Source organism: Crocuta crocuta, unplaced genomic scaffold (genome assembly GCF_008692635.1).
Source record: "Crocuta crocuta isolate KB4526 unplaced genomic scaffold, BGI_CrCroc_1.0 scaffold134, whole genome shotgun sequence".
NCBI lineage: Eukaryota > Metazoa > Chordata > Mammalia > Carnivora > Hyaenidae > Crocuta > Crocuta crocuta.
This window is the reverse complement of record NW_027530183.1, coordinates 3,887,166-3,912,097: the sequence shown is the minus strand read 5'-3', so window position 1 is coordinate 3,912,097 and position 24,932 is coordinate 3,887,166. Positions and strand designations below refer to the sequence as shown.

The 24,932-nt window shown below is 35.2% G+C and overlaps 1 protein-coding gene and 1 pseudogene across 11 annotated transcripts in view; one reads left to right on the top strand and one right to left on the bottom strand.

Annotated features, from left to right (window-relative positions):
- The window catches only part of MAPK10 (mitogen-activated protein kinase 10), a 291,326-nt gene that overhangs the window by 178,189 nt on the left and 88,205 nt on the right, over positions 1-24,932 (bottom strand). For 2 of the 11 annotated variants that reach the window (XM_077765157.1, XM_077765159.1), the window contains exon 3: positions 11,097-11,171. The exons of the other annotated variants lie outside the window; for them this stretch is intronic. The gene's annotated coding sequence lies outside the window, so the exon portion shown is untranslated. The remainder of the gene's footprint in view (positions 1-11,096; positions 11,172-24,932) is intronic. 11 annotated transcript variants of the gene reach the window in all.
- On the top strand, positions 686-1,163 carry LOC144232302 (S-phase kinase-associated protein 1 pseudogene; annotated as a pseudogene).

Genomic DNA, 24,932 nt, shown 5'->3' with positions numbered 1-24,932 from the left:
ATACAGACAGCCAACAGACACATGAAAAGATACTCTACATCACTTATCATCAGGGAAATGCAAATCATAACTACATGAGATATCCCCTCACACCTGTCAAAATGGCTAATAACAACATAAGGAACAACAGGTGGTGATGAGGATGTAGAGAAAGGGGAACCCTCTTGCACTGTTGGTGGGAATGCAGACTAATAACAACAGTATGGACATTCCTCACAAAGTTAAAAATAGAACTATCTATCCAGCAATTGCACTACTATTTACAGAATACAAAAATACTAATTCAAAGGGATACATGCACCCCTATGTTTGAAGCAGCATTATCTATAATAGCCAAATTATGGAAACAGCCCAAGTGATTGGGCTAATGATTGATTAATGGATAAAGAAGATAGACACACACACACACACACACACACACACACACACATACACACACTGGAATATTACTTAGCCATAAAAAATGAATGAAATCTTGACATTTGCAATGACATGGATGGAGCTATAGTATAATGCTAAGCAAAATAAGTTAGTCAGAGAAAGACAAATACCATATTACTTCACTCATGTGTAGAATTTAAGAAACAAAACAGGTAGTTGCCTTATTCTCTGCCTTTCTCTTCTTGTAGCTGTGGCTACTCCGCTCTTGTCAGCCTCTGGCCCAGTCTCTTTGAGACCAAGCACCATGTCTTCAATTAAGTTGCAGAGTTCTGATGGAGAGATTTTTGAAGCTGATGATGAAAATTTCCCAATAGTCTGTGACTATCAAGACGATGCTAGAAGATTTGGGAATGATGAAGGGGATAATGACCCAGTAACTTTACCAAATGTTAATGCAGTAATATTCTAAAAGGTCATTCAGTGGTGCACCCACCGCAAGAATAATCCCCCTCCTCCTAAGGATGAGAACAAAGAAAAGCAAACATGAAATCCCTGTTTGGGACCAAGAACTCCTAAAAGTTGACCAAGGAATACTTTTTGAACTTATTCTGGCTGCAAACTACTAAGACAGCATGTTTGATCTTACATGCAAGATTGTTGCCAATATGATTAACAGGAAAAATCCTGAGGAGATTTACAAGACCTGTAATATCAAAAATGACTTTACTGAAGAATAAGAGGCCCAAGTACACAAAAAGAACCAGTGGAGTGAAGAGAAGTGAAATGTTATGACCGAAACTGTACCACCGTAAGGATTGTTCCCAATACTAGTTGCACTGCTCTGTTTACAATTGTTAACATTAGACAAACAGTAGACAAATAGAGCAGTAAATCGGTTGTTTTAGCAGAATATTTTCTTCCTTGCCTGTGTAGTTTGAGTACAGATTCCAAACTTATGGCTGAGTTCCTTCTGGTATGATCAAAAGTTTCTTTTTTCTTTGCTCTGAATAAAACTGAACTGTAGGTTCTCTATAGAAGATGGCATTTTGAGATTTTCCTCTCTAAATATTTCTAAATGTTAGAAATCTCTCTAAAGCAGTTTCTGTCTAGTTTATTGTCAGTTAACTTTAGTTTAATGACCTTTTAAAAGTTGGCATTATAAATAAAACAAGTTGCAAAAAGTTTTCTGAAAAAGAATTTAAAAAGAAAAGAAACAAAACAATCATGGGAAAAAAAAGAGATGCAAACCAAGAAACAGACTCTTAACAATAGAGAACAAACTGATCCTTACCAGAGCAGAGATGAGTGGGGGGATGGGTTAAATGGATTAAGAGATTTAGGAGGACATTTATAATGACGAGCACTGGGTGTTATATGTAAGTATTGAATCACTAATTTGTACACCTGAAACAATATTACACTGTTTGTTAACTACCTGGAATTGAAATAAAAACTTAGAAAGAAAATGGAAAGACCATATGGCAGTAATATGTGTGAAGGGCCATCAAGATGAATATACTTTATGCCCACACCTGGAAGAAGAAATCCTATTAATATTACATTAGTCAGTGTTTATCAAGCTTTGATTACATAGAAATAACTTCAAAAAATTTTATAAAAATCAAGGCTCTCCTTTTCTCCAGCACCTGTCTCTGAATTTAAAAACTATTCCTTTTATAGCAGGATAAATTGTTATGAAGGAAATTATTGACATTTTTAATGATTCACTAAAAATGCAGAGAAACAACTAGCTTTTAACTGTGTGCATAATTTAAGAATATAAAATATATAGGAAATCTTATTGCAGCAATTTCAGATTTTATTTTATGAAAAAACATATGCATAAAATACTTTTCAGATTAAAATTAAAATGGCATGTTAATAGAATAATTCTGAGTTGTCAGAACTGAAAATCATCAGTCATGGTTTGGAAAAACTATTTCCTAGCTTGATCTTTAAGTGATTATTTAAAAACTAAATTCATACAGCTTAATTGATTATAATATATATTTCCCATTGAGTACTCTGTTTCTTTTTGAGGGTTATTAATTTCATTTTTAAATGGGAGATTAAGTATGTGATTTGTCAGTATATGAATTCATATAATAATTTAAATTGTACCATTTTAAGAAAATAGCACATTACACATAGAGATTTGGCATATTATTTTCCAAAGAAAGGTTCAAAAAGAATGCAAGTTAGCTATATATATATCCAGATAACTGCCTGTTTGCTACTAATTTTTAAAACAGACGATTATGGGTCTCCTGGGTGGCTTAGTTGGCTAAGCTTCTGACTCTTGGTTTTGACTCAGGTCATGATCTTGCAGTTCATGAGTTCAAGCCCCACATCGGACTTTGCACTGACAATGCAGGGCCTGCTTGGGATTCTCTCTTTCCCCTCTCTCTCACAGTTTCTACTCAGCTTATGCTTTCTCTCTCTCAGAATAAATAAACTTAAAATTTTTTATTAAAATAGACTATCACTAGTAATTTAATCTCATAAATATATTTTTGAGTATTCTGCTTGCATGTAAGTGAGGAACCATAAGGACTACTGACATTATTGATTTATATCACTCACCAGCCTAATACTTAAATATATCAAAATTAATCTTAGCCCTGTTCTAAGAAAATTGTACTTACACAAGTTCACCTTGATAATTTCCTTACTATAGCACTAATTTATAAATTATTTCTTTAAAACCACCCTTGATTTACTCACCTTTATTTTTTTTTATTTTTTTTAATGTTTTATTTATTTCTGAGAGAGAGAGAGAGACAGTGTGAACAGAGGAGGGTCAGAGAGAGAGGGAGACACAGAATCTGAAGCATATTCACCTTTATTTTTATGCAAAGTAAATTTCAGCAAAATATTGCTACTTCAATTATTTTAATCCCAAAAATACTGAATAACATCTGGTCAACATTTCTATCACTTCTTGCTTCATTTTCAATTATAAAGTCTCTGTACCTTTAAATACTTAATCTACTTTTTGTTTTATCTGTTCAGACAGGAATGGCAATTTAACAGCCCTGGGAAAAGTCTAAAAATCTACAGCTGGGATAACTAGAAAAGGCACACTGAGGGAATATTAAAATTTTAGTTCCATTTAACATTTCATCAGAAAAATATGAATTGATAAAGTTTAGAATCTTCACCCAAGATGCCAATAAGAAAGTCAAAATGCAAGGAGGGAGATTTTTAATAGTCTAAAGAATTATCCTGGTTTAAAAATGATTTCTACAGCATGCTTTATGATTATGATATAGACATTTATGATGCATACTTTATTATTACCCCTAAAGAGCTTGTTATCAATTGTGTAGAAGTAAAATTACCAGACCAAATGCAGGCAATATTTGGGGCATACTTCTACTAAATAGTTATTTGTTCTTTATTTGAAATTCACATTTCACAGGATATCCTGTATTTTTATTTGTTAAATCTGGGATTTTATGTAGAAGCATAATTATAGGAATATGAATTCATTTTTCCCTCACATTTGAATTGAAGAAACTCTTGATCTCTAAATGTTGCAAAAATATGTGTTCTTAGACAGGACCAACTACCTACGCTGAGGAACCCTATGCTAAATGAAAATGCATGGACTTTTTCAACAATTATTATATCAAGATGGCAACAGTAGAGCATTAAAGTAAGTGCCCATGAAGTCAGCCCTGTTCTTAGAACGCCAGGCATTAGGATGTATATGAACTAAGTGTCCTTATATTACAGAGAAACATAAATTGGTTCATTTTTAACTGGAACAACAAATGTCTGTAAAGGACAACACAGCAAATATTTTAGGCTTTGAGGGCCATACAGTTTCTGTCGCAATATTAACTGTCCCATAAATAAACTGATGAGCATGGGTTGTATTTCAATAAAACTCTATTAAAAAAAACAGTGCTGGACCAAAATTGTTGACCCTGCAATTTGCTGACCCCTAGGCTATGCTACAAACATAAGCAAAGTTACTAGTTAGATTTGTTTAAATTCTACATAGATATATCCACTAAGGTAGAAATTTATCTAGAGGATTGCAATCATTTCCCTCGGACATTATTTTTGCAAAAATATGTAACAGAATCTATTTTTTTTCTGTCTCAGTTTTATTTTTTTTAATGTTTAACATTTATTATTCTTTTTTTATAAATAGTTTATTAAAGTTGGTTTCCATAACAGAATCTTTTTTATGTATACATCTTTAAATTAAATTCAGTCATCTAGCTCAACTAAACCACTGCCCCAATTTTCTAGGTCCTTAAAAATATATATATCAGAGAGAAAGGAGAAATGTAATATATGTTCTTTTTCTCCTCCTCTTCTCTTTAGTTTTTATTTACTTTCATGTGCTTTTTTTTTTTTTTTTTGGAATAAAGCTTTGGAGTCAAAGAAAAGAGCACGAAGAAAAGCATGAAGATGATTGTATGGTCTGTTTTTACTGGAGTAAAGGCTGCATGTCAGGTCATGATGATGTGAAGATGAGACTGTTCAAGTCTGTAAGCCTTAAAGACTTTCCTACTGTCCCAAGAGTATTCACATAATGCAAGTTCCTCGATAGTAAATAGGTAAAGTAGTTATTATTTTCACTTTAAAGATATGGAAACTGAGACCCAAAGAAGATAAATGTCTTCCTAGAGTCAAATGTCAGAAATAGAAAAGTCAGGCTTATGTTCCAATCTTCTGAACTTTTGGTATCACAGAAAGTATAGAAAGACTCCTGTTTTTGAGTAACTAATAGTCACATATGGACAAAGAATGAAACATGAAGACGCAAGGAACAAAAACATACATTTAACTAATTTGGGTTATTCAGGGGATGCCTGGGTGGCTCAGTAGGTTAAGCTTCGACTCAGGTCATGACGGTTCATGGGTTCGCGCCCAATGTCGGGCTCTGTGCTGACAGCTAGCTCAGAGCCTGAAACTTGTTTCAGATTCTGTATCTCCCTCCCTCTGACCCTTCCTTGTTCATGCTGTCTCTCTCTCTCTCAGAAATAAATAAAACATTTAAAAAAAAACTTTAATTTGGTTATTCAGAAATCCATATACATAATCTAAGTATTCAGTGAAGTCAGAATAACTGATGGTTATGTAAGTCTTAGTTACAGGAGTAATTGGAAATTAGAGTATGGAGGGAACTAGTTTTAAAACATCCTAGTGAAAAATATAAATTTTCTGAGTGACTTCCACAAAGATTTGGCTGACTGGGTATGTCTCATTCATTTTGGTGGTGAATTTTCAAGCTAATCCTTTCCCTCAGAGTTGAAAAGTGGGAAGTTACCATCTTGTACAGTGGACTGGAAAGAGCTATATGTAATCCATTCGGTTTAGCACCTACCAGCAATATCCTTCCAGAGCAAAAGCAGATTTTTCTGACCATTTCACTTTGACCTGTTTTTTTTTTTTTAACCCATCCAGCTTTGTAGCTGGAATAAAAAGAAATGCTTGGAATCCTAGGATATGATACTGTGTCTCCCAAGTTGTGTGCCTTCCTTTTGAATTATGCATTCTCACCTTATACTGCTTTTAAATATGACTTGGAGTAAAAGGAAAAGAAAAATAAAGGATTATTAGCCCAGGCTTTCCCTTTACAACCAAAAGCATATGTAAAATGACTGTCCTCTCAACCATAATATGTATCAGAGTGAGACTGCCAGGTTTGATGAAAAGAAAATGAAACTTTAGAGTCATAGTATCTGACTCAAATGCAGACTCCATAATGTACTATGTGACCTTGAACCTGATTTGTGCTTCCATTTTCTTATATATAAAATAGGAAAAATAACATCTCCATTGTACTGATAAAGATAAGAAAGGAATTATATTCTAGGGGCACCTGGGTAGCTCAGCCAGTTGAGCATCTGACTCTTGATTTCAGCTCAGGTCATAATCCCAGGATTGTGAGATCAAGCCCCATACAGGGCTCTGCACTGAAGGTGGAGCCTGATAAAAAGTCTCACTCTCCCTCTGCCCCACTCCTCCACTCACTCTCATCCTTTCTCTCTCTTAAAAATAAAATTAATGTATGTAAAGATTCTCATATGTATGTTCAATAAGTAGTCTTTTTGCTATCGTCTTTTGAGTATAAGCAACAACACTCTTACAAAAATATATTTCAAAATTCAGAATATATTTTCAAAATTCTGAATTGAATTGGATATACAGTATAATGTTACTTATAAAATATGAACAGTTTCTGTTTTCAATTTAATTTCCTTCATTATATTTCAGTACTTTCTCTAATCTATGAACATCTAGCCCAAATTCTTCAATAATAAACACATTTATGAATATAAATGGCTGATATTCTGACAAATGTATTAACAAAGAGAATTTTTTTTTCCATGCAACTAATCAGTGAATCAACTTTTCCCATTCACCATTTCCAAATCACCACAATCAGCTCCCTTAATAATATGGATTTTTTTATGTAAAGATCCCAGAGGTAACCTTCTAATTCTCAAAGATTATAATAATATGGAAATATTATCTTGTAAATACAGGGGAAAATTAAAATCTTAGACTAAATATTTTGGGAAGGAAAAATTTCTGCCATCTTATATACTTGATAAAGTAGGCAGAACTTGAACACATTTTCTAAAAGTCATGCAGCAATAGATTAGAAGAAGAAGAGAAAAGAGTCAAGGGGGAGGAAAAAAAAAAACTATACCAAGTATCCTTTCCTCTACTCTGATGCTGCAGTCGTTTTCCAGATTATTTTCCAGGCTGTTTGATAAATCATATTATTCTTTTAATTTAAATGGTGGTGCCATTAACTAAAATTGAGACTCCAGAAAAAGGAGAGGACTAGAGGGTGAAGTTGACAGATGCAATGCTAAGTCTGAGGTGCTTGGAAGCCTTAATTGTGGAGATATTTTGTCCATGATCATAGATTCTGGTCTATTCTACACACAGCTACCAGAGGAACCTTGCTAAAATGTTAGAGCATAGGTCTTTACTGGGCAAAACCCCACATGGCTCCAATTTCATTCAGAGTGACATCCAAAGTCCTCAAAGTGGTCTTTTAGGTTACTCAGTCTAGCACCATCAACATCTCTGAATTTGCTACTTTTCCTTTCCTCATTTACTCCATTCCAGCTACACTGGCATGGTTGCTCCTCAGAGGCCTCAGGCTCACTCCCACCTCAAGGCCTTTGGTCATGCATTCTACTTGGCCTGAAACTCTCTTCCCCCCCGATACCCCTGTATCTTCTGTCCTGGCCTGCTTCAGCTTTTAAGTCACACATCACATTCCCAGTGAGGTCTCCCCTGACCACCTAGTTAAAATAGCTACCATCTGCCAATCCCAGTACTGTGAACCCTCATTTCCTGCTTTCTTCAGTCCACAGCACTGTTCTCTGTAAACTTGAAGTTTATTTTGTTTGTTTGTTTATTACCTGTCCTCTGCTACGTCTCCAACCTCCATCCTGACCCATTAGAATATAAGTTCGACAACGGCAGGGAATGTTGACTTGTGATTCACTGCTACATGTGAAACACCTAGAACACAGTAGCCGCTCAACAAATATTTGTTTTATGATTAATGCTGCAGTACAAGAAAGAAGCCCAAATAGAAGCATTGGTTTAGGAGTCACATAAGTGGGAAGCCTGGGTGGCTCAATTGGTTAAGCATCTGACTCTTGATTTCAGTTCAGGTCATGATCTCAGGGTCATGAGATCAAGCCCTGCATCTGTCTCTGTGCTGAGAGTGGAGCCTACTTCAGATTCTATCTCTGCCCCTTCTCACTTGTACTGTCTCTCAAAATAAATAAACATTTAAAAAAAAGAGTCACATAAATGAAGGCTGACATTAGCACACCCACTGTGCTACACAGATACACACTTGTCTAGATATGTTCATAGCTCTTACATCATAACTAAAGAAGCATAAAGCTAGGGAGAAAGTCTACATGAAAAAGAGAAGCAAAGTGTTCAGGCACTTTTAAAAAAATACTTAGAGAAACAAAGACAACCATTTTGTGCTTCTTAATAACTTGTGAAATTATAACACATTCATGTAAAATCATCTTTAATGAACAATAACATGAAACCAAAGAATGCACTGAATTGTGCAAATCTATGCACTGGGGAGTATGTGAAAGGTAAAGTTTCTTGCATTTGAGATGCCTACAATTTCTAAAGTAGATTTTGAAATATATTACTACTCTTTAACACTTACTTGATCTTGATCTTATGCCTCTATTTAATTATGCATCAAATGAAGGGCAGTTTCAGTGTTTCAATTCACAATAGTTCTTAATAGCATCCTTCGGCATGAATAAGTGAACTGCCAGATGAGAAGCAACTCTAATAAAAACAGGGTCCTGTAGGAATTGTAAAGTGGCTTATGATGCTTCCAGTGAATATCAGAGAGGGACTATAAAGTACCACACAAAGTGTGTATATGTGTTTTGTGATTCCTGGAAGACATGTTGGTAAGGCAATAAAAATGTGAGCCACCAATTTAAAAGGCAGCTTTAGGAGGGATAATCAAAGAGCTGAGCTTCTTATTAGGTACCTCTGTCTTTTTTTTTTTTTTTTTAATTGCTTCATGCAGTCTCTTTGAGCCCGAGAAATTTTCCCTTTGAAATTATACCGTAAAATTTAGAAAGCTGTAGATTAGTCCCCCATCCTTCAACACTGACAATATTCTCTATGTAACACTTCCTAGATCTAACATTTAGGAATTTTAATCAGTATGTGGTCTAGGTATGCATTATCCCTCCTCTTTATAAATATTAACATAGCTTTCTCCAGGATATCTACTTGACATTCTAAGTCATTACTAATATCTAAAAATTCAAGCTAGCATTTGCAACCAAATTCCTGAAAATATGACTCAAATAAATTATATCCAGTAACCTCTATTGCTTGTCTCTTTTAGTCATGTGCATGTGCCATGATACTAATTATTAAAGCTCTTTTTACAGCTTATATTCAAGTTGCTTTGAAGACAGTGATTAGCTGAATCCAACTGTTTACACGATTCTATACACTAGCATCAGTGCTAATTCCTAGTAAGGAGAACATATCTCCATGTTTAATTATTTAAGTATGTGGGTCTAGCACTCAAGAGGGATGTTATACAGGCCAGTAAAATAGTATGTGAGTGAAATTCAAAACCTTTGACTCTGAAACCAATCTCACCATAAACTATATAAGCTTGGACAAGTTCACTTCATTCCTTGTGGTCTAGATTTCTTATTTTCAATGAAAGGGTAAAGTAGGTGGTGTTTAAAAATCTAATTAAACCCTAAAAATATATTAGTTTAATTACTTTTAGTTATTTTGTCTATTCTTGTTTATATGACCACCAAGTTTGCAAAATGTACATGCTTAGAATACACAAGCTAATATTCTTTCTTATTTTCCAGACATGTTTAATAGACAGTGAGTGTATGCTTTTTGACATTATTACCCTTCCATTTAAATTTGAGACTCATCATTATATACTGATAGACATTCAAAAATAAACTGGATAATCCTAAAGGTCAAATTTTTATAGAAAACAAAAAGTTACATAAAGAACATTACTGCTTGCCTACATAGAATTTATTCTCTGCTATAGCCTTTCTAAAACAACATCAGTTGTGATTAAATAATCAAGAAGTGAGAGCAAACACTTCAGTAGCGCTTACCTTGTGTTCTTCGTAGTTTATGTCTAATAACTCACTCAAATCACGGCATTTATAACGTACTAATACCACCCCCACTACAAATAAGGAGACTGAGTTAGATAGGTTGTCTAAATCCACAGAGCAGGTAAACAGAAGAGATGGGATTTGAACACAGGCAGTGAGAATATCTGTGCTCTTAACCATTATACCCTACTATACTCAGCCTGTTTGGTTGGGGGAAGTTAATTCCCTACAACTTTGAGAGAGTCTCCTTCAAGACGGCCAATGACAATAATCCCAACCACCTTACCATCACTATATGGCATTCCTTGACCATCACGCGGACACAGGAGAGTGAACAAACTAAGATGGACCAATCAGACTAAAAGAAAGAATGTGTACTTCATTGTAGAAAGGAAGGTCTTCCCTAAACAAGGATGTATATACTGTCAATCACCACCTGCCAATCATGAAGGAACCCAGTCTGGGAGTTAAAGCCCAAATAAAAGAGGACAGAAAAGCCAAAAAAATTATGAAAATGAGAAGATGATGCCCCTCATTGTACTATACTCTCAACCTTCTCTGTCTCTGTACTTTCTTCTATTGGATAACAAATTCCTTTATTCCTTAAACCAACTTGAATCAGAGGATCTCTTTCTTATATCTGAAGGCATCCTGACAAATACTAGTATAATTAAGCACCTTATTTACAAATCCTAAATTGTTAATAATCATTGTTTATGGGCAGCTGGGTTGCTTAGCTGGTTAAGCAACCAACTTTGGTGCAGGTCATGATCTCGCGGTTAGTGAGCTAGAGTCCTGCATCAGGCTCTATGCTGACAGCTTACAGCCTGGAGCCTGCTTCAGATTCTGTTTCTCCCGCTCTCTCTCTGCTCCTCCCCCACCTCAGAAATAAATTTTAAAATACATTCTAAAAAACCAATCATTGTTTACTCTAACCTGAATTTTCCCTCTGCCCTGATCCAGAGACCTGTTGTAATACATTTATATTAATTACCATTGAATGTTACCGCTGAGTCACTTCTTTTCCAGGACACTCATTCATTTGACAAACACTTATTGAGCACTTACTCTGTCTCAGGCATTGTGAGGCTCTGGTTTTGTGAGATAAATGAGTCACAGCCCCTACCATCACAAAATTAATGTCTAGGAAGGAAGAAAGACAACAAATTACCGTGACATCCAATGATACTATAATATATAAACACTGTGTTTATGTGCATGCACGTGTGTGAGATGTAGGTGCTCTGGGAGCATAGAAAATGGAATCTCTATGATGGTTTTGAGGACTTTATGAATACTTCTCAGAAGAGGTAACGTTTTATTTGGATCTTTTAATATGACTAGAAGTTTTGCAACAGAGAAGGGGCATTCTAGGCAGTGGGAAAAATTATGATCAATATCATATAACTACAAGAGTGTTGGAAATGTTAGAATGGTGGGTAGCTCCAGGGATAATGTGCTTCAAAAAAGTAAGAAAAGATACAGGCTCCAAGAATCCAGGCCTGGTCAGTCTCAAAAGTGCATCCAGTCTTTTGTTCTCATACCTGAAGTACCTTAACACTTTTCCTCACTTCAGACACCATTATCCTCGGTTGGGTTAATAGAGTTAAATAAAGGTCAAAGCTGTGTTTTTTTGGCTTTTCTAGTTCTGTATCTAACACCAGAGGCAAAATCTCAAGGGATGTATTTAATCACCATTATGGTGTTTGTGCAACCCTGGTATTTGTGAAAAACTGCAATTATTTTCTCAACAATCATAATTTCTGATTGAGTTTTCAAATCTTTCATTGTTGCTTCATTAATTTTTCTAACCTTCCCTTTCACAGTTAGTTTTGAGGTATTATTGGAAATTTGTTGCTTATTTAAATTAAAATGTTAATTTATTAACTTCTTCCTGTAAAGCCAAGCCACAATTTCAAACTAGATACAATCTATATTATAACCCAGTTAAGAGAATGTAAGAGAACTCAATGAAGTCTTTTTAAGTCTCAATTTGTCATTTAACATTTAAACAATATACCTTTTTGAGCATCTCCTATATACATGTTATAAGGACTGGTAATTTTATGAAAATGCAGCCTACCACTAAACGAACAGGAAATTACTAAATAATCAAATCTAAAATGGCTACATCAAAAAAAAAAAAATGTTGACAATACCACAGAAGAAGTTTCATAGAGCTCATGACTCCATTAAGGAAGAAATTTTCTCACATCAGATTCCACCAAGCAATGCTTCTTGCTCATCTAAACTGAAGATTGGGATACAAGATCTCCTAATAATGCAGGGCCAACCAGAGAGATATACCCGCATCATGAGAGGTAACAGAGAAGCAGACTGGAGACCCCCCAAAGAGCAGTGATGCCATAGTTTCTGGAAAGACCAGCTGAATTGGCAATCATATTAAATATTCCAAAGAAGAACAAACCATATATTTCAGCATTGTGGTGGTGAGAAGACATAAGTACCATCTATAGATACTGTTGGAAATCTGCATTTTCAATAGACTCAGAAAGCCTTAGATTGCTCTGAAATTGTTTTCAAGAGTAGAAGTTAGCAGATATGAAACTAATCTGAATTAGCAAGCCAAAATAACATAGGATAATAAATCCAAATAGGCCCAAGAAATTTCTGTCCATCATTTCAACCTCCAGCTTCTATCAATACCCTAATGAGGAGAAACTGATATTTAAAACCAGAATTTTACGGGGCGCCTGGGCAGCTGAATCTGTTGAGCATCCAACTTTCGCTTAGGTCATGATCTCGTGGTTCGTGGGTTCGAGCCCCGCGTCGGGCTCTGTGCTGACTGCCAGCTCAAAGCCTGGAGCCAATTGCAGAGTCTGTGTCTCCCTCTCTCTCTGACCCTCCCCTGCTCACGTTCTCTCTCTCTCTCTCTCTCTCCTAGAAATAAAAAATATTAAAAAAATAAAACCAGAATTTTACATTGTGTGTGTATGTATATATATATGTATGTATGTATATATATGTATATGCATAAATAGTATGCTTTCATATACATGTAACAAAAAAATAAATAGAAGGTTTTTTTTTTTTTTCACTTCTAAAAACACCNGGTCATGATCTCTGTGATTCTCCTGTGCAGGGTACTTTGGCATCACAAAATGGTTGCTATAACTCCAAATATCACATCCTCCTTAGTTGCTAAAAGAAGTAAGGATGGACTAGTGTCCACCAAATTGGCCCTGTTAACTTTTCTTAGACAGTGTCAGCAGACTTCCACTTGGGTAGAACCATGTCACACACCACCCCTTCCAGCAAAAGAGGTGAAAAAGAATTTTTTAAGAACCATTTCCAGGTTCCCTTGTAAGTGGAATAAGAAAGCCTAGAGAAGGGTTGGAAAGGACTTGAGGTCCATCAGGACTGGGGCTGCCTGCATATGTAGGTTGCAGACTGATTAGCCCATGGGATATAGTTTTTTTATCCATATAGTGGGTTTGACCATTGCTAATGATTCTTTTTACTGCCTTGAATCACATATTAAACAGTCTTTTCAAATATTTTAACACTTATTTATTTATTTTGAGAGAGAGTGAGTGCAAGGAAGGGAGAGGCAGAGAGAGAGGGAGGGAGAGAATACCAAGAAGGCTCTGTGCTGACAGCGGGCTCTATGCTGACATCCCCACAATGTAGGGCTCCATCTCACAACCGTGAGATCATGACCTGAGCCGGAATCAAGAGTTGGACGCTCAACAGGCTGAGTCACCCAGGCGCCCCTCTCTTTTCAAATATTTTAAAGACTGATTTCCATGCCAGGTGGGCACCTTGATGATGACTACAGTCAAGATGCTTACACGTGAGGGAAGAGATCAGAAAAACCTCATGAATACATAATGATGCCTTAACAAATTAATTCTTGACTGTGTAGCCTACACATGATTGAACCATCATAAGAATGTTAAATAAAGACGGTTATTTAGACAAAAACCTGCATGTCTAAAAGGAGGGAAATCACATGAAGTGAGGCTGGTCACAAGTGCACAAATACAAAGGCACCTAAAAGTAGTTATCTATAACTATTTCTTATAAATTTGTCTTTGTTCAAAAGCAGGCAGACCTTGTTAGTTCTTTCCATAGTAAATTGTTCAGCTACATTCACAGGAATGCTCATCTTTATAAACTTCTGTAGGCAGTTTAGTACATACAAAGAACTGTGATGATTAATTATATAAGTCTGTTTGTCTAGCCTACAGAGAGTTTTGAAGTAAACCTTTCTCTCCACTAACTACAGATGCAAGTAGCTGATTTCACAGTGATCCTTGTACTGTACATGTGGTCATTTTAAGTACTCACATCAGACATTTTAAAACATCCCAGATAGATAAGCTCTATTCCAATTCAAACAACATTAACAGAAGGAGATTCTAATAGCCTCTAATTAACTATATCATAAAAAATCTCTCATTCCCATTGAACTATGCTTGTTATTAATATTAACTAAAAGTCTAAAGAGCGTGGAATGAAAAATAATTAGAAAGAGGCAACAACACATACCCAACTTCAAAGTAAAAACTCAAGTTATCTCTGAAAATTTAAATTATATCTAAATTTCATGGAGCAGTCATCTAGAATTCCCTGTCTTTAAATGTCTTCGCTATGGAGTAGAAAAAGTACCAAAGAAAGAAGGAAAAAGTAAATCATACAGTTTCTGGAGACTTAGCCATAGCAGTAAACAAGCCATGGACAATGTTTCCTGGGGCCTTCACAATGTACTGGTGTCAAGAAAACATGTTCTCAAAGTCAAGCTGATTAATTTCACCAATGGTCATGAGCCACAACACAGCCAGAGGACATGACAGATTGACTGTAGGAGAAAACTATTATTTTTCCTCTGTGACCAATGCTGTAACTGTTGAAATCATAGCTAGGAAGAAGTAAGCTCAATCATGCAGTTAAAATGTTGTTTTGAACCAACTGGCCAATAATTTTCTCACTGAAATAAAACTTCAGGGAGCAACCCATAGAAGTGAAGGAATTTCCCATCACAACAGATAGTTGCTTCCATATTCTTCAAACCATTGAGGAAAGATAGCAATGTACATTCTCAATGTCAACCAAATTCCTTTTTTTAAAGGCTTAAAATAAATACAGCATGTTCTTATAAATATTCTCAAAAAGTACATAAAGACTTATTATGATCATGTTTATTTTTCAATAGAAGATAAATTAACCATCAAAATGCAGTTCCTTTGCAAATGAGTTATTAGGCATATCATTAGGAAACGACCAGTTTGCTTAACCAGGGTAACATGTTCTTAGATTACTATTTTCTGAAGAAAAAAAAATGATAAAGAGATTTTCATTTTTGTATTTTAAAAAAGACTAAAATGGAGGACTCGATAGGTTAGAAAATGGTGTTTATTAAGAGTAAGGAAACGGAGAAGCCCTTCTGATTCAATTTTGCCTAGGATTATTGCCATTCTCCAGTTTACTGGTAGCAACTCAGTGTGGACTCCAAAATACCTACATCTCCTTTTTTAATGTACAGAAAATTTTAAATATATGTCCTGATGTCAATGAACGAAGAGTATTAATATTGTCTGTGACAATCTCTCTCTCTTTTGCTGATCTCTTCCTCAATGCACATTACCTTTTAAAATTGGATGCTGGGACATCTAGGTGGCTTAGTCATTTAAGTGTCAGACTTCAGCTCAGGTCATGATTTCATGGTTTGTGAGTTTGAGCCCCGCATCAGGCTCACTGCTGTCAGCACAGAGCCCACTTCGGACCCTCTGTCTCCGTCTCTCTCTGCCCCTCCCCCACTTGCATGCTGTCTCTCTCTCAAAATAAATAAATAAACTTTTAAAAAACCTGCAGCAAATTCTCAAAAATAATAATAGAATAGAATGCTGTGGCAGAGGGAGATATTCTCTAGTGGAATAGCTCCCTTTCTTTCTCAATGCATACATGCTCTCCTGATACATTTCCCACCCTGTCTGCTCTTATGCAGTGCCAGGCCAAGGACTGTGGAGACCTTCTCTATGTATCTAATTCAAACTACAATCTTATCTTAAATGACTCATTTTACGTCAATACTGGATATTTAAAAGCTCAAGAATCTCTCTCATTTTTTCTGATTATAAACTCTAGAAAAGTTTACCAAAACCAAATTTTCTTTTTCTGCAGGAAGAACTGGCAGGGCGGGTGAGGCAGGGGGACAGGTTTGCCATTATTTTTGCAAAGCCCTCAAACATAAACTAAAATATGCCTCTTAGATAATCCAGCTCTACCTTGGGGTTTAGAAATTGCATTTGTCTTATTTTAGGTATCTCTTTGTCTTAATTTTCTTCTCAATGGAATGTAGGTTGAGTATGGAAAATAAATTTCCCCTATGCATTTACAGCATCAAACAATACCTGACAGTACTTAGCACTTAATATACAATTACTCAATGAAAAGGTGCCAGAAAATGCAAAGAAAGAGAAAGAAAAGAAGACCAATGGAAAGAAAGGAGAGAAAGACATCAGACAGGTACAGTATTACTGAATTAAGCATTTATAGGCTATAGAGACAATTTTTTTTTATATTTATGAACTTCATGTATGGCATACACACTAAAGCCATAATATTTTCCCCATTCTCCCCCTAAAATAATTCTTAACATATTTTGTGTAACAAAATTATCAATGGCTTTTATCTCTATAGTCAATTGATCTCATGTTTAAACACCAGTGGAACCAATACTTTTTACCACAGTGCATGAATATGTCAGTAGTTTGTACATCCTCCCCAGAGAAGAGTAGAAATATACATTTAACTAAAATCAACCTATTTACTTTAATTGCCCACATTCAAAAACTTACTTAGTTATAATAAGAAAAGTAGAGCTGTAAAGTCATGTTACAAAAGTTTCCACTTTTTAAATATTCCTGTTTTGAAACTGGCCAAAATTACAAACATTATACTTCTGTTTTGCTGATTCTGAGAACTCCGAGTTCCATTAAAATTAGAGGAAAATCTTTTCAGACTTTCATAGAAATAGGGTATATACCTGATATATTGCAAAAAAAAAAAAAAACCACCAAGTATTTATATTAAGTACCTAGATTTTTTTCTGAGTCACACCACAGGTAAATTAAAACCACATGTATTTTCAAAGATATTTCACTGGGTATCTGAAATTTTAACATTAATTCCAGTTTTAATGGTTAACAGTTCTTTTATAACAGGTGATGGGACATTCCTTTGCCTTTATTACAAATGTAATTTCTCATTGAATGCTTTTAAAGAAGTAAACATAGAAAATACAGCATACTAACATGATTATATCCTATATTCTACATGACCAAGAAATTGGCATTTTTACTAATCCCTAATAATAACTTATTTGCTTATGCTTAAAGTATAGTTGAAAGAAGGAATACCTAGTTAATTAAGAAACCAATTTAAGTAGGGTTGGGTTATGATAAGTTGATAAACATAATAAATCAAAGCTCCAGGTGGCTGGGTGGCTTCGTCAGTTGAGTGTCCGACTTCAGCTCAGGTCCTGATCTTTCGGTTCATGGGTTTGACCTACAAACTTAAGTTGGGCTCTGTGGTGACAGCTCATGGCTTGGAGCCTGCTTCAGATTCTGAGTCTTCCTCTCCTCTCCATGCCTTCCTTGCTTGCACTCTGTCTGTCTCTCAAAAATAAAGTTAAATAAATAAATAAAATCTTTATTAAAAAGGAGAAATATTGGATCTATACACCATATTCACTGAGAGTGAATTTCCTAGGAGCTCTTCTTGGGTCTCATGGAATATCTAAAACATTATGAAGCCTTCCTTTGGAGCCACGTGATCCATCTATTGCCTCCTTCTTTCGTTACTCATTACAGTCTTCCACTGATTCAGCAATAACTTCATATGTGGATCACGGTCTCCTCTTAATTCCTGACATCTTGCTTGGTGTATTCAATCCCCATGTAGTTTACCAGTCCAACAGCATTGCTTCATAGTTCCCCCTCTTTCTCAGTTCCATTACCCACCTCCACTTCACCTCGGGTGTCCACATTTTAGGCTTTATCTAACCCAGAACTGCCTTGTTTTTAAATATTAAACTCCAGTGTCAGATTCATTGAATCACATCCTCTTATATCTCCAGTTCTTTCATACGCACTCCATCTTCTTCTCTGACCTTTAATCTCTCCATTTGGTTCCAATTCATCAGCCCACTCCTATTTATTCTCTTTCTTTTCTATGACTAATCTAAGTATCATTTTGAGTACACTTTCAAGTAAACCCCTTAAATTCTATTCTCACAGTTTATTCTTCACACATACCAGGCAAAACTTCAGGCCTGGATTAATTCAGTTGTCTATTCATTCCTCATCTATGCCTAGACTGATAAGGCCTACTAGAGAGAAGACAGAATGCATGCAAAAGACAGGATGCATAATCATGAAGATGAATGGTATAAAAAAATTCATGAATTCCAGCTTCAACTGGACCCTCAAAACTGTTCTGCGATCCTCATAATTTTCTTTATCTTTGTCTCACAATAGTTATATGATACCATCCCAGGCCCTCTACTTGTATTACCTACTTTATCATTTGTAACAACTTTAATTCCTTACTTCATAGAGGAAACAAAAGTCATCATTTTCCTCCTTCCAAAACTAATTTATTTTTAAGCAACTCAATATTTTCTTATTCACTCTTGTGCCAGTAGAAAAGCTCTTTCTCCATTTATATCTCATTCTCTCTGACTTCCCATATCCTCAAGTACCTCCTCCTGTTAGTTGGCATTCTCCTACCCAACTGGGTCTTTTTAACTTCTATGCTGGCTTCCCTCCTGTCTGTCTATAATTATGTTCAAGTCTCTTGTATCTAATAATAAAATGTAACAAAATCTTTATTAAACAAAATATTAATCTATACCTCTGGACACCATATTGTGGTTTCCTTTTTTTTTTTTTTTTCATAATTATACTAGTACACAAAGGTCCATGTTTGTTGCCTTTCCCTCCTCACCTTACATTTAGTTACCTACCCAATGCAATCTGCCTTCTATGTCCTCTGATGCCACCAAATCTACTTGTGTCCGTATCAACACTGACTTCAAAATTTAAAAATCAAATGTAAACTTTTCAATCAGTATCCTACCTAACCTTCTGAAATATCCTTTTTGAAACTGATCTCTGCTCCCTTTACTTCTTCCAAGGCTTTGCTCATATGCCATCTTCTTGTCTACCTAACCAGGCTACCCAAGTTAAACTTGCAACACTGACTCCAGTATACAGTCTCTCACACTGCTTCATTATATTTTATTGTATTTATCATCTTTTAACAAAATACGGAACTTACTTATTTACTATATTTTTGTCTGTTTCTCCCCAGTAGCAAATAAGTTTACCTGGTATGTTCTCCAATTTATCTCAACATCTCATACAAAGTAATGGCTCAAAAGATATTTGCTAAAGGAATGGATCATTTGATTTCCAGGACAACAGTCCCTCTTGGGTTTTCTCTTGACTCAATTTTTTTTTCTCTCCATTTCCTCTGCAATCTCCTCTATCTCTTAGCTTTTAGTGTTCTCCAAGTTTTCATACTTTTCATATTCTCCTTGAGAGATCTCAGCCACTGTCACTGTTTCCTTCATGTTAGCTACTAAATATATATATTTCCAGTTTAAGTCTTTCTCCTAAATTCCAGACCCATATGTCTAATTTCTACCTAAACATCTATATTTCAATCTCTCCCAATGGTCTTCTTGTTGCCCAACCTACTAGAGCTATTCACTCACATTTTTATAACCTACATCTATATTTATACACCTTCCATAAAGTACCTTTTCTAAGTTAAGTACAATATTTTACCTAAAAACCATTGATGGAATGTTACTGCAGGTGTGAAAAATAAATGTGTATGTTATGTAACCAGGAAGCATTCAAAACACATCACAAGATTTACAGTTCTAATAGTGTGAAAGTTGAGATATTTATGGGTAGATCAAGAAAGACTTTGCTCTCACACTCACTGGCATTTTTTTGATAAATTTGGATAATCATTAGTTAATTAATGACTTATTACACAGAATTTTCTGTTATAAATATATACACATAAAATTAAAAACCATTACCCTCCGCATCATTTGTATCTACAAATGAAAACTATCAACCAGGAGGCATTATCTAATAAGCCTAACCAAATGATCATGATTCAGAGATAAACCATACAATTATAACAAAGCAGTACTATCTCCAGATGCCAGAGAAAGTGTGACATGGGCAAAAGATGCACTATTCTTAAGAAATTTTAAATAAATATTGCACATACAGTGTGGAATACTGGAAAGAACAATGAAGTTGAAAAATGACAACCTGGATTCAAATTTTACTTCTACTTACTCATTGGTTTCAAAAAAAAGTTAATTATTGTATGTAAATACTGAACACTTACTAACTGCCAACCACTCTTCCAATAGTTTTGCATTTTGCAATCATCAAAATAACCCTACAAAAGAGGTACCATCATGTTCCTCAGTTTCCAGAAGAAGGACCTGAAGAATGTAGAAGAGAAGTAAAGTAATTTATTCAAGATCACAGTTTGTAATTAATAGTCATGTTTCAAACCCAGATTGTTTGTCTCCAGTATATATATGTATACACATATACATATACATATATGGCATTCTGATACATTTTTCATGACAGAAAAATACACCATTATTAATGATTTTGTGCACTGCAAACTAAATATTAAGATATCAACTAATTCCAAGAGCTACCTGAATACAGAATTAGATCTAGCTCGTTGTTCTTCATATAATAATAGTTTCAACAACAATTCATAACATTATTATGGATCATGTCTTTAGAATACCCTGTTGGCTTGTTGACTATTTAAAATCATTTGCTGTTACAAAATTAATGTAGGCTTTCTTTTTTGTAACAAGACCTGAATTTGTCTTTTAAGATGTCAAACCTTAGCTTAGTTAGAAACTTTAACTGTCCCATGATATTTTCATGCCTTTATCTGGTTCTATTCGATCCAACAAATACTATTTAGAAGCATAATATGTGTGGGTAAAGGGTTAACAAAATTTTTCCCTTTCTCTCTTAGAATTTGACATTCATCTAATTCTCCAGATCAGTTCCCTTGGCAACCTCATAAAGGAGGTATGTCAGCTACCTTACTAGGTAGCATTGTTTATGGTAAAAATAACTTCTGCTTGGTTGATTGCATCTGGAATGGTAAAAACTACAAATGAATGGTAAATAATTCATGGGGATATCATAGTTTTAGGCTTATAACTGGGCACGCCTTTTATAGAAGCCTTGCCTCTGGATTGTTAAAAGAGATATTGGCTCCCATGGTGTATGAAGCTTTTAAGCCAGGGTATTTTTCATATCTGCTCCATCTGATAATCATTCTTTCAAAATTGAGATGTCGTCTGTGGAATAAAAAAGTGTAGTTCTTGGATTGCCATACAAACATTATCATGAACTGCTGTGAGGGCTAGTTCATTGGAATAGCAATACCTGATAGCCAACTGGGGTTCCTGGCGCATGACCTTCTAAGTGATTTGATGCCACATGTGAGTTATGGTAATCTTGTGAGTCTGATTATTATTAGAACCTAAAAAGACTCTTGGGCTCTGCCTTAAGAGTTGAGAGTGATAATAGATAATAGAACAGTGCATAAATCATTAATAAACACACCAGGAAGTTATTTCTCGTTGCCCTTTTTAATATACCTCGTGACTGAGCTCATACTGTGTACTGCACTTAGTACAACAACCATACGCTGTAGAAATATATGCCTGGTATATAGAACTAAAGAATGTTTTGTTGAATGGATGGATGGATGGATGGACGGATGGATGGATGGATGGATGGATGGATGGATGAATGGCTCTCACCAGTACAGTGAGTAACGTCAGCTGGATACTCAGTTCTTAAGTCTCATTTGATTCTAACTCAGCTTTCTGGTTGCCCCAGCTCTGCCCTCTCCTTGATTTTGAAACAGGTTACTGATTCTCTGCCTGACATCTTGCACTGAGTAACTTTCATTTGCATCTCCAGAGCTCCTCTCCAACTTTCTCTAGTCTTCTCTGTGTTCAGAGGCTAACCAACAAAGAACTCATTAACAGACTTCCAACTTCCTGTTGTGCCACAAAAGGGCAGCATAAAATATTAGACTAGGGAGGGTGGCGAAGGCCATTGAGATATTTGTTCCTTGAGCATCCCTCTTGATGGGTGAATGAGGTAGGTGTAAAGGTCATAACTATTGTATTATGGCTCTCTCCACACTATCTGTCATCTCCAAATTTTAAGAACTACTGTTCCCTCATGCCTTCAGAATTATGGGTGGTGATAGCTTCCTATTGTTACTTACCCCAGAGATCACACTATCCTTTGTTATTTCTCTACACCTTGTTCAATATTTAAATTAATCCTTTTATTAAATGCTCCTCAAATTGCCAAATATAAGTATGCTGTTTCTTGCAGACTTTTGACTGAGGGACCTTTGCTTCTGCTACATTTCAATTCTACTATATTTTCCTTTTCCTACTGTGTCTATTTGGTTTGGCCACTGGCCATGATCCACCTTCAGTGCTCCTATTTTTCCAAATTTGGTCTAATATAGGTGGAATTACTTCTAATATTTTATTTTTACTTACTCTATCCCCTATGACCATGCTATATTTCCCCCATTCTAAATAATTACGCATGCCCTTATAGATACTACCATTTATATATTGATATGATGGATAGTCAGGGATTAATTTTTGTTTTGGAGATGAGGCAGGATATAGTTGAAAGAGCAAAGGCTTAGGTTCTGGAAAGATGAGCATTTGACTTTAAATTCTAGTATTTTGCTGATGCCTCAGGAGGTCAACAAAACTATCTGAGCTTCCATTTCTTTTGCAAATTAGGAATAACAAGACCTATCATACAAGGTTTTAATAAACACTAAAGATGATTTATGTTGATGTTTAGCATATAATATGTGCTAGAAAAAATGTTGTATATGATATTATTATTGATATCATAGTTAATACCCGAGAGCTGTTATGAAACACTCCAACTAAGGGATCATTTCCAAAAGTCCATTCAGTTATACTGATAAATTTTAACACTATGTAGCTATAGAAATTGTCCACTGCTTAATTTTCTCATATCAACTCACAATAACAAATAATCACAATTGTGATTGTTGCTAAAAGATAAAAGTAAATATATTATTATTTCTAGTGGCTGCAGATATAAAGAGCAAAAGAGTTATGTGTTCAAGATTTTTATTTCTTGCTTGTAAAAACATTAAAAATGTTAAAATGAGCTTGAAATTTGACATCAACAAGAAAATGTCATATTAATTCCATCTTTCCCCTACCAGTACAACATATTATGACAGCCTTCATGGTATATGATTTTCCTTTAACATTAAAACTATCTTTTTGTGAAGTTGCCAAGATATTTGGCACAGTTACCAATCCAAATTAAGAATATGGTCTTTTAAAGTGCAAACATTGACAAAGTAAAAAAAAAAACTTTTCTAGGAAAATGAGTTTCACACCACACAAGAACAAGAAGAGACAAGATACTTCTGTTTCCTTTCTCAGCATGCATTAGAAAAAAATCTTTAAGTAGTCCAATAACTGAACAGCCTTAAAGTCGGAATAGCTGGTAGATTTGATTTGTGACTTTAAGGCTGCCAGAAAGGACCTTTTAAATCCTCTGCCCTTCTTTCCAGTCCCTGTCAGTGATATCTGAAATCTTTTTAGTAATAAATCTATCATCTCATCATCAGAAGTTTAAAATGTAAAAGTTATTAAATTTAAATTGATAGCTATATTTGCTTTTTTTTTTTTTCCTGATTCTGATACAGAGTTGCATCAAGGATAATTGAAAGGTTGAAAAGGAGGAGGCTAGCAACACTCAGGACAAACATCATCTAATTATTTTTTGTGCCTAAGGCTGGCCCTGCACCCAGTTCTTCAAGATTCTAATAAAATTCCTTAATATGCCTCTTTTTGCTAAAATATGTGTCCCTTCTTGTTTTTGATGACCTGTAATTTATATAGAGATTCTGAACCTGTTCAGAAGCATTCCTTCACACAACAGCCTTAAAAAAAAAAAAAATCTGTTGTGAGGTAAGTGAATTCAAACCCTTATTAAACCCAAAGGCAGCCTTCCAGCCTACAGAATACATGGATGACCCTCTTGAGTATCCCGGATATAACTTGAAATGCACTGGCTTTGGTGACAGAAAGGAACCCATTTAGGTTTTTCATCTCATTCTGTTTTGTTTCTGGCACATAGGCATTGAGAAGAACAAGAGAATGCTTCTGTTCTCATTCAACCCCTTTGGGTATGTGGAGCACAAATTGACAGATACATTAGAGACAGAAGCTGCAGAAACTATTTTCAATAGCATTTTTTTTGGAATACTGTCCACAAACAGTTGTATTACAGTATTGAGGTGGCAGCCAGAGCTGAGGCAAGGTTCATTATCCACTTCTGCATCTGACCTTCAGATCTGCTCTGACCTTGGGGACTGATAGCCTTCCAAGCAGCAGGAGACAGCACCTTTAACACAGATGTCAACATTTTCACATCTGACAACAAGGCTGCTTCATAAACAAAGATATAGATAAGGGGATGGTGGAACCAAGAAAGGAACAATTGGCAGAAATACTAGGTATAAGAAACACCAAGGGAAAAAAGAGGAAAATCTGGTAAATGGAAGATGAGGTCCATTTTCAGCTGGTAAGGAGCTGGGAGCTCCCATGGTGTGTGAATATATAACATATTAATAAGATTTGGGGTTCTAGAGTCAGTCCTTGGGTCCAGGTGGTAACCTACAGCTGTTTGATCTTGGGCAAGTTATTTAATGATGAGTGCTTTAGTTTCCCCATCTATAAAATGGAGATAATAATAATCTCTACTTCACAGTATTGAT